The sequence below is a fragment of the Aythya ferina genome (assembly GCF_964211825.1).
Source record: "Aythya ferina genome assembly, chromosome: 3".
NCBI lineage: Eukaryota > Metazoa > Chordata > Aves > Anseriformes > Anatidae > Aythya > Aythya ferina.
In genome coordinates, this window is record NC_140298.1 from 109,855,938 (window position 1) to 109,866,758 (window position 10,821).

The following is a 10,821-nucleotide window of genomic DNA, read 5'->3' on the forward strand; positions in this document are numbered from 1 at the left end:
ATTCCGAAAGTGGCACAAAAGCTGAAGCCTCAGGAGGGTGGGGACAAACCCCAACAGAAAACGGGCTGTGGAGCAAGAGCCAACGGCAGCAGCACGACCAGCAAGACGACCCTGCCTGGCACCAGCAGGAAGATCCGGGGCCCTGGGGCAGCAGGGGATTCCCTTTCCACCCAGGCAGAGCAGGCGTCGCAACAGAGCAAGGGAGCTCCACGGGGTCAATCAGATAAGAAGGGTGATGGCCCCAGCATCTCTGCTACGGGGGATAAGGGGACACCAGCACCTCCAAGAAGAAGGCCCCCACGGAGAAAACACAGCTCCAGTGGGGACAGACCCTCAGCTCTGCCACGGCCTCCACACCACGTTTGGATTGCTCTTGATATGCCCCACATACCAGAGGTCCTTGCAGCACCAAGAGACTGCCGCAAAGCCAAACAAATTGCTAAAGGTCTGCAGAAGCAGGTGCAGGCTTCACAGTCGAAGCAGCTCCCAGACAATGCGGGGCAACCAAGGGTGGACACAGCAGCAGAGGGCACTGGGGCTGTGCCACGCAGAAGACATAGAGGGGCACAGAAGGACAAGGGATGCTCCCCGGACAGACCTGTCTTCGCAAGACTCCGCCCTAAGTGCACCAGAGCACCAAACCACAACCTCCCTGGCACAGAAAGCTCCCAGGATTTGGCTCCGTCGGCAGCTGCAGTCCCAGGTGCAGCTGGAGGAAACACAGTGGGAGAGACTAAAAGCTCCCAGAACTTGGCTCCATCTACAACTGCAGTCCCAGGTGCAGCTGGAGGAGAGACAGTGAGAGAGAATGAAAGCTCCCAGAATTTGGCTAAGTCTGCAACTGTAGTCCCATCTGCAGTTGAAGGAAAGACAGTGGAAAAGAAGAAACCATCCACACACAGGGCCAAGGGACAACAGGGCCAGAAGAATATCTCTGCAACCCAGCAGCGAGAGGGGCACAATCGAGTCCTAACAATCCCTGTAATTGCACAGGGGAAGCTTCTGCGTTGTTTTCCTGGCACCAGTACCATCAACGAACTGTGCTCACAGAACCACAAAAAACGTTTAAATCCGGGAGCCCCCATCCCCTGCCCTGTCTGGCCACGCGCTTCCCCTTACTGGTCCAAGGTTCAGCAGGACCCAGCAGGGCACGGATCCAGCAAGCAGAAGATCCCTGCCAGCCCCACGAGGGAGCCGGGGCTCTCTCAATAAACGTGTCAGTGGAAGCAAGCTCATGGGCGAGTGCCTCTAATTTCCTGGGGAAGCACTGCGGCTCCCCTGCTCAATGCTAGGCCTTCCTAGCATGGGCAAGGCTGGCAGCTCTGTTGGCTGCTTCTGTGGGGACGAGTGGGATGGGGGTGCCCTTCCCCTGAGGCTTTCAGAGGCAGCATGGGCTGCCAAGCTCCCTGGAGGTCAGTGTGACAGAATCATAACGTCATAGAATAAGAGAATAGCTTGGTTTGGAAGGGGCCTTAAAGATCATCCTATTCCAATCCCCCTGCTGTGGGCAGGGTTGCCACCCACTAGATCAGGTTGCCCAGGGCCTCATCCAGTCTGCCCTTGTTCATAAAACTGCGTGCGGCAGAGGCGAGGGGTGACCCGTTCTGTGCCCAAATGGCCACGCTCTGGCAAATGGCGGCGCTCTGTGAGGAGACGCCAGTGGCTGTTACGCCTGCTCCCAACGGCTCCCGGGCACGGCAACTGCCCTGGGGCCCGCCAAAGCTGAGCCAATCAGAGGCGCCTGGTGCCGGCTCTGAGCCAATGAGAGCAGCCCGGGTGGCACTGCCTGGGGCGGTTGCCATGGCAGCAGCTGCTTGGGGGCCGCCAGGTGCGGGCAGGGCTGGGGTGGGTGCGAGGACGTGGCTGAGGGGACGAACTGGAGGAGAGCGTCCCCATGGGAGAAGCAGAGTACTCCCAGCAAGGCCAGAGTGGCATCAGTGGGGATGTGGGGACACCTGAGCTGCCATCCAACCAGACAGATCCTCCAAGAAGTAGTTCCCCGCAGACACGATTCTCCTCTAATGAGGAGACACCCTCAGCTCTGCCTGTGCCTTAAGAGTCTGCTGGGATCAGTACTCAGATCCCTTACCTGGAAGAATCATAGAATCATTAAAGTTGGAAGAGACCTCCAAGATCTGGTCCAGCCATCACCCTACCACCAATAACATCATAGAATAAGAGAATAGCTTGGTTTGGAAGGGGCCTTAAAGATCATCCTATTCCAAGCCCCCTGCCATGGGCAGGGATGTCACCCACTAGGTCCGGTTGCCCACGGACTCATCCAGTCTGCCCTTGAACATCTGTAGGGTTGGGGTATCTACAACTTCTCTGGGCAACCTGTGCCAGTGCCTCACCACCCTCTGAGAGAAGAATTTCCTCCTAATGTCTAGTCTAAATCTTTTAATTTAAGACTATTCTCCCTTGCTCTATCGCTATCCACACAAGTAAAGAGCCTTTCCCCATCTGTTTTATAACACCCCTTTTAGTATGAAATGGTCATAATGAGGTCTCCCTTGAGCCTTCTCTTCTTCAGGCTGAACATCCCCAGCTCTCAGCCTTTCTTCATAGGAGAAGTGCTCCAGCCCTCTGATCATCTTTGTAGCCCTCCCCTGGACTCACTCTAACAGGTTCACATTTGTTGTGCTGGGTCCCCAGAGCTGGGTGCATTGCTCCAAGTGGGGCCTCACAAGGGCAGAGCAGAGGGGGACAGTCACCACTGACCACCTGCTGACCACTGCTCTGCTGATGGAACCGCAGGATGCAGTTGGCCTTCTGGGCTGCAAGCACGCACTGCTGGCTCATGTTGAGCTTTTCACCCACCAGAACCCCCAAGTCCTTCTCTGCAGGGCTGCTCACAATGAGTTCTTCTCTCAGTCTGGGCTCAAGTCTGGGATTGCCCTGACCCAGGTGCAGCACCATGCGTTGAACCTCTTGTTGAACCTCATTAGGTTTCTGTGGGCCCAATTCTTTAGGTTGTCTAGGTCCCTTTGGATGGCATCCCTTCCTTCTGTTGTATCAACTGCACCCCTCAGCTTGGTGTCATCTGCAAACTTGCTGAGGGTGGACTCAATCCCACTGTCTATGTCACTGATAAACATATAAAACAGTGCTGGTCCCAGGACACGCACCTGAGAGGCCATGGTTGCACTGCACTGAGCTGGCCCAGCTGGGCTGGCTGCTGCCTGGTGCTCAGGCGAAGGTCACCTCCTGGGGTTTAGCTCAACTCAGGGAGGGCCACCTCATCCCCGCTGTGCCTGCATCACAAACACTGCCATGGCTGAGCGCTGCTGTCATCACAGCTGGTGAGGGATGACAGCCCCGAGTCCACGCGCATCACAGTCGGGGGCGGATTATGTAAGTGGGGCTGTGCAAGGCTGGCTGCCATTTTGCCGCGAGCTGACGAGCGAAGAGGGACAAGCTTGAGCAGAGCAGGTGGAGCAAGGGGACCGTGAGTGCGGTCCAGCTGATCCTCCTCAAGCCAGCCGAGTTTGGCTCTCTGTGGCACGTCACAGGCATGGCTGATGCCTGGGGAATGAGCTTCTTCCCCAGTGTAGAAGCCTTCTGGGCCTTCTACTCCTTCCTGTGGCTGATGTTGCTGGTGGTTGCCTGCTACTTCTTGATGCCCAGGGCGAAGCCGCAGGTAGGAGTCAGGGCTGGTGCTGAGGCAGGCCCTGCCTGGGAGGGGAGGCCGTGTCCCAGCCGGGCCTGGCCAGCCTGTGCCAGGAGGCTTGGGGCAGGCACGGGCCTGGCCCTGGCCATGCCTTGGGTTTGTGGGTGCTGCTGAGGCTGCTGGGGACTCCCTGCTTTCCGTTCCTGTGTCGGAAAGCCCAAAGGACTGTTGTTGAGTGGTCACACTGGGGAGCAATGCTCCTCTTGGCTGGGGTGGTCTGAATGGTTACGAACAGAAACTGGAAGCTGTGCGGTCGAAACTCAGAAGTGTTGCACACGCAGGAGCAGGGGGTCTGGCGGTGCTGCCACCCGTGGGGGACCCGTGCTGGAGCAGTTTGCTCCTGGGGGATGGACCCCGTGGTACGGAGCCGTGTAGGAGCAGTTCTTGAAGCGCTGTGGCCTGTGGGCAGCCCCCGCCAGCTCAGTTTGGGAAGCTCGGCATCCTGTGGGAGGGACCCCACATGGAGCAGGGGCAGAGAGGGACTGTGAAGGAGCAGTGGAGATTAAGTGTCAGGGACTGACCGCAGCCCCCATTCCTCGTTTCCCTGTACTGCTCAGGGAGAGGAGATAGAAGTTTCTCATTTAGTAATAGGTAATAAATTTCTCCAGTCTCTCTATGCTGAGTTTGGTTTGCCTGTGACAGTAATCGTTGAGTGATCTCCCTGTCCTTATCTCAGCCCTTGAGCCTTTTCCATCATATTTTCTCCCCCTTTCCCTTTGAGGAGAGGGAGTGAGAGAGCGGCTGTGGTGGAGCTCGGCTGCCCACCTGAGTTAAACTACCACAGCTATCCAGTCTATTCCAAAAGTCTCTTTAGTCTGGACAGCTGGGGGTGCTCATGGACATTCTCGTTGTGTAGCAAGATGAAATGGGGCACTTGCAGTGGCGGCAGCAGCGTGGGGGCTGCCAGGTGCGGGCAGGGTGCGGGTGGGTGTGAGGACGTGGCTGAGGGGCCACAGTGGAGTGGCAAGGGTGACAGCACTGATGGCTGGGGGAGTTGTGCTGGGCAGGCTTTAGGGTCCCATTCGTGACATTGGGGATTGCCACAGTCTGATTTCCAATCTCCTGGTTCTCAGAGGGCTGCACAAGATCAATAGTAATGGCTCCCTGCTCAAGGCGGAGTTGGAGTTTATGTTGCCCTGTGCAAGGAGAACGTGAGGAGCCTGAGGCAACCTTCCATTAGTCACTGCAGGTGGGGAAGGGGAAGGACAATCTGAAACCCATGGCTCTGGGTTAGCAGAACAAGCTGGAGCAGGCTCTGCAGGCAGCAGCGCTTGGTGAGGGGGGAAGTGAGCTCAGCGCACAGAAAACGTGCATGTTCCCAGAGCGATTCAGCTTCTCACCTTGTGGTAATACGTTGGCTCCTACCCCAGATGAAATTGCCTCTCTTAGGGAGGAGCCAGAGTGAGGACAGGGCTTCAGAAAGCAACCACGGAAGCAGGCTGAGGGTTCCCACAGGGGACGTCTCTTGCAGAGGTAACAGAGAGCTTAACAGGCAGCTCGAGTCTACGGGAGCCTCACTAGTGTATATGAAAGAGGCTTTGTTGGTTGCTGACTTGCAGTGGGCCATGTGACACGGGCCTGGAGCAAGCCAGTAAATTCAGAAGGCAAGCTGGTGTACGAAGAGAGAATTTTCTCTTGAGAAGGCGAGGGTGGGGCGGAGGACATGGTAATTACATGCTCTTCGTGAGCGCAGCTTTTCTTCCTTTGCCCAAAGCAACTTTGGAGAAAGCATTCCTGTTTGTGTATCTCTCATCTGCGCTGCCCTCCCCCTTCACGTTAAGAAGGTTTCTTTCAAGGGAACTCAACAGCAATGGGGGGATAGCAGAGGCCAGGGTTGGTTCATGAAACCCTGGAGCATGGACAGCAGGACCCACGGCTGTCATGAGGCCAGTACTCGATGCACAGAGTGGCCCTGCCAACCCTGCATTCTGGGGGGGATGCAGTCCTCTATCTCCTTCCCTTCTAAGCTCTTCAGCTTTACTGGCTCCGAGAAGGCCTGGAGAGGAGCGGGGCTTGGAAACTGACTGCAAGACCCATGCTGAGTTGGCTGCCTATGCAGAATGGGGTGTAGGTACATGTAGAAGGAAGAACAGGAGTGATGGGTGATGGTTTTCTATTGAGTGAAAACCAAGAGAATTTACTACAGGCTTTAGCTGGCACCTTGGTAATGAGAAAGGTGTCATAGGCCTGATGTTGTTATAACCACAGAGCCTCAAGTCATCATTTGGCACTACCTGCTTTGCCTCAGGTAGCAATGACTAAACTAACTGTGAGTGGCCCCCTGAGACCTTCTGGTTTGGAAACACTGTCTGACTCAGCTCCACCTGTAAGACCTCAGTAGACCATGGTCTGTGGAAGGGGTTGAAGTAGAAGACCTCCAGAGGAAAAACTTATGATGGATGCATCGTGATAGCAAAGTAAACAGATCAGATGCATGTTGCACAATGCTGAAGAAAAACGATACAGAAACCCACCTCTTCAGTAATAAGCAGCCGACTCAAAGGCCCTCAGTGTTTGGATGTAATTTTCCCATAGACATGTTTTTACAGCTGTGGTTAATGTGTAACTAATCCTCACTGTGGAGTAACCGCACAACCACTCCTTGGAGCCATGCGAGCACACAGAGCTGCGCCTCATCAGTAGGGGTTTTGTTTGAAAGTACAAATGGTAACATCCGAAAAGAATACTTCAAACCAACAATACTTTTGAACAGAGCTCTAATCGTTTACGCCGTGCCCAAGAAACTTGCAGCTAGTCTCAGTTTAAATACGGAACAAACCAAAAAACAAACAAAAAAACGCTGCCACCTCCCAAGGACAATAAATGGTTCAAAGGCTTCTGTTTTCAGGCAGCTGCTATCAAATATTAACAGCAGTATTCAAGCAGGAAGAGCAGTCCCAACCAACGTTTTCGAGAGCATACGCACGTTCTTTTTTCCGCCAATAGTGTATTAATAGCAATAAAAATAAAGCCATGTTTTCAGTCTGCGTTTTTAGGCAGGTAATGTAGCTCCAAACCCACCATATTTTCCCCTGTGCCACCCTGAGAACAACAAAACACCAAGGAGACCTTCTTGTCCCATACCTCTAGGTTGTGAGGATTTAAGATTCAACTCTTTAAGTTACTCCTGAGGTCAGCTTCAGGCCTGGATGTACCGAGTGGGATGAGACCGGCTCCTCCATCGGCAGGGCTGTGTGCAGCCTGTTCAGTCCTGCTCTCTTTTGTGCCTGTCCCTGAAGGCAAACCCTGGTGTCCACTCGGAGCTGGGCTGCGCAGGCCTCAGAGCACAGAGTATGGGTGATGGAGATGACTTCTGATTGCCAGCAAGCGTAGCTTTTCCAATAATCCTCCAGGTATGGATGGATAAGTAATTATGTGGACCATACACTCACTCGACTGTGAACCATACAGACTTTTTCTTTTTATCTCATCTCTGCATTATTTCCAGGACTTGTAGACCTTGGGGGTTTTGTATGTCTGTTTCATGATTTTATTTTTATTTTTAAAGACAAGAACATCCCTACGTGCCCCTTTGAAATTACTTCAACATTACTTCCAGTTGGTTTGATTTTGTTCCCCACAGAGCATATCTTAAGCTTTAACACTTTCAAGCAAGCCCCAGCTAGGGTTTTGCTGGAAGATGCCTGGCTGTATCTGTTGGAATAACAGAGCCCAGTGTGATTCCTTCAGCTCACACAGCTGGCTGCTTTTTGCTCCGGGGGGAGCAGCATCCGGCAGCCCTGCTGTGCAGGACAGCAGCAGGTTTATGAGCAGCGTGTGCTCCCTGCTTCAGGAGTCACAGCAGCCCGGAGCATCTCCCAGGGGAGCAGCTCCCTGCCCTCAGCACCTCCTGACTCCAGACCTGATGGGATTCAGGAGCTGCTGCCCTGCAGGGTAGCACCAGCATCAGTGCTTGTTCTTGTTCCTTGCTTCGCTACAGCTGAGTTTCTGCTGGCACCCAACCCTGCTCCTCTGAGGAAGAAATGCAATCTGGTTTACCACCCTAGGAAACCAGCCAGCAAGTCGCCTAAAAGAGGAGTTCCTAGGCTCTGTTTAGAGGGAGAAGTGCACTGGTGGCACCAGCACAGGCTTCTCAAATCCCTTCCCTTCCCCAATCCCTTCCTCTTGTCTCCCAGCTTTGACCTCCTCATTCTGTGTACAGCAGGGATCTAGCTGGCTCATCTTGTCACTTCCAGACAAAAGGCAGATGGGGCAGGCTTTGATGGTGGATTTTTGCAGGTTTGGAATGGTTTTTTTTTTGTTTGTTTGTTCGTTTTCTGCATACTATTTGGGAATAGTTTGCGTACCACAGAAGCACAGGTATCACAGTTTGGGGACCCTGGGACCGATGGCCCATCTCAGCTGCCCCCCAGGGCGGGTTCTCAGGGTCAGAAGTGCTTTGATGGCTGGCTCAGCCACATGGGGCTTCATGCTGAGGCCCTTTCTGTACAACAGAGTCATAAGGCTTGTGTTAAACTCGAACAACGGCTGTGTTCTGAGATAGATCTATCTGTCCAAGTGCTAATCTGTCATTATTTTTAAATTTTAACAATTTATTCTTTGCTTTATTTCATTTTAAAATAAAATTTCCCCTTCTAAAAGCATCGCTTATATTCTGTTGTAAAATAAATGGTTGCCCTTACCTAGTTCCTGCTTTCATTTCCACTTAGCACACGCATGTTTGCACACACAAAGCAGAATGCACCAGACCCGATTTTAATACTTTTTCTGTTTCTTCCCAGCAGTAATGAATCCTAGGGAGTTGCAGAAAGCCAGTGAAGGGCTCACTAGTTCTCTGTATAATGACACCCATCGTGATACCCATGATGCTGAAAATTCCTTCCATTTGCTGGAAATGCCTTCACTAATACATCCTGCATTTTTTTTTCCTTTTTTAAAGCCACATCACACAGATAATGATCATTAACTGGCTAATTCACATAGCACTTTCTTCCCCTCTCTTATTCCCAGTCCAGAGGAGAAATTCCTCATCCTCCAGCACTTGACCTTGTCCTATTGAAGTTGATCCTACTTGTTACTTGTCAGAGCATACAAGTAGTCTGCTCTTGATATTCAGCACTGCTGAAGCCTCACAAATTTGCAGCAGTGAGCCCAACCCCCTGTATCCCCATTCCAGTATATTGAAACCATTTCAAGAGGAGTCCCCAGACGAGGTCTCCCTGCCAGCCCCCCATCCTGCAGGCTCTCCGTAGCCCGTTCCTCACCACCTTACTGTTCCGCTATTAATCCCGGGCTTCCTTCTTTCAACAATTCATTTTCTGCCTGGCACTGATAAATTGTGTTCCTGAAGTCCCGCTAGATTAGTTTGCCTCTGACTAGGAAAAATGTTATCAGATAGCAGGAGAGCTGATTAGTCTGTCCCCATCTACTTTTGGTGAGTCCTGTTTATATTTTATCCCATGTGCCAGTGCCCTGTCTCTATCAGCCAAGCCCTTTTGTAAGATCCTGCACACTGCTGAGGCCAGACCTTTTCTTTCCTTTTTCCTTAGCACAGCCGCTGCCCTTCATGGTCTGCAGTAAAAGTGCTGTCCTTTGCTTTGACAAGCACATTAAAAATGCCGCCCGTCTGGCTTCCAGTCCCGTAAGCTAAACACCGCCCCAGAATGCCAAGTAAACTATTTAGTTTTGAGCATCTCTTCTCTCATCTCCTGCTTATTTAAAGGTTTGTGTTTGTTTTACGCTACCTCAAATGGAGCAGATTTTACTCTGGACCCTTATTCTACTCGTTGCCAGCAATATACTTTACATCCCAGTCATGATGAGGTCTCAGATAAGGCATTTCTGTAGACTGCAGACCACATCTGAAACAGCTTTTCTTCTCAGTAGCCCCACAGAGCTGCCCTCTTTTCCCCCTCCCTCTTCTCTATTTCAATTACAAGATTATACAGCCTCTTAGATTTGCTTTAGTTTCCTTTAGAGGGCTTAATGCGACTTGACAAAGTGAGAATTGTGAGAAGTCCTCCTGCTCTCATCGTTTGCCTTCCTTGACATCCGATGCATTTACACCCTCCAGCTCATTTTTCCAGAACAAAGAAGGGGTCAGGTTTTCTGCCAGCCACATTCTTTGCATCTCACTTGTGAACAAGAGCAAATGTGATAATTGCTCCAGCATGGATGAAGAAGGAAGTCGGGAAGCACAGTGAATAGAAACATGACTCAGGAATACCCAGGCAGCCCTGTGCCAGAACACAGAGGCCAAGTCTCTCTTCTGTAGATTATTCTCTAGTGGTACAACAAAGTTTCCTTCAAGTGCACTCTGAGGATCAAAAGGCTTCATTTGTAAGGGCTTAGGCACAGAAATTTCCCACTTTCCTCACCAATTTGTTTTTTCCCCTCCCTGACGCACTAACTTCCCACATGATCGCTGACTAGGAAAGTGGAAAGAGAGGTCTTGGGAATCCCCATGGAAGGGAATGATCCTGGTAACACTGCTGTGCAATAGTTATTTCTGCTCTTTCACAATTTTACCTGGTTTAAAGGGCTGATGAAGTTGGGATACAGCTAGAAAACACATTACAGCTTTGTTTTACTATGGAAACTAAATTCACAAGCCACTTGGTTCCAGCGCAAGCCAGGGGAGATTACAAACTGAAAATACTGTGGCTGGTTTACAAACACCACCTAAAAAGTAAGTTTCTTACAGCTCAAAGCCACATAAATGAAAATTGTTGTGTAGGCTGCAATGTGGCCCACCCAGACAGGCAGCATTTTTGACTTCCCTATTTTGTGAAGGACACTTTTGCTCTACTTCCGTTTTGCTCCATCTCCTCCAATACAAGCTGCAGCACCCAGAAGTAATTGATGCCACATAGCAGAATATTTAGGACAGGCCTGCTCTGTTCTCCCTCCATGGAGATACAGTCTCCAAATTCCTCCTGGGAAGTGTGTTTTAATAGAAAGAGTTGGTGCTGCCCATCCTGAAGCCCTCCTGGAGGCAAGAAGCCAGGTTGTAAGAGCGAACCCCATGGAAGACTTCCAACCTATTCACCCTTTTGGGGATGGTGGCAGCCTGCACAAGCAAGGAGAGCTCCCCAGGCCAGCACTGAAGTGCTACAGGGCTCTGAAGAACAGCTTTTGGGCAAGCCCCTGGTCCCCACAGCTCGCCACCCCACACAGGGTGAGCAAGAAAT

The 10,821-nt window shown here is 51.7% G+C and overlaps 1 protein-coding gene across 1 annotated transcript in view; it reads right to left on the bottom strand.

Moving 5' to 3' along the window:
* Positions 1–10,821, bottom strand: part of LAPTM4A (lysosomal protein transmembrane 4 alpha) — a 186,711-nt gene that overhangs the window by 150,719 nt on the left and 25,171 nt on the right. The gene's annotated exons all lie outside the window — the stretch shown is intronic.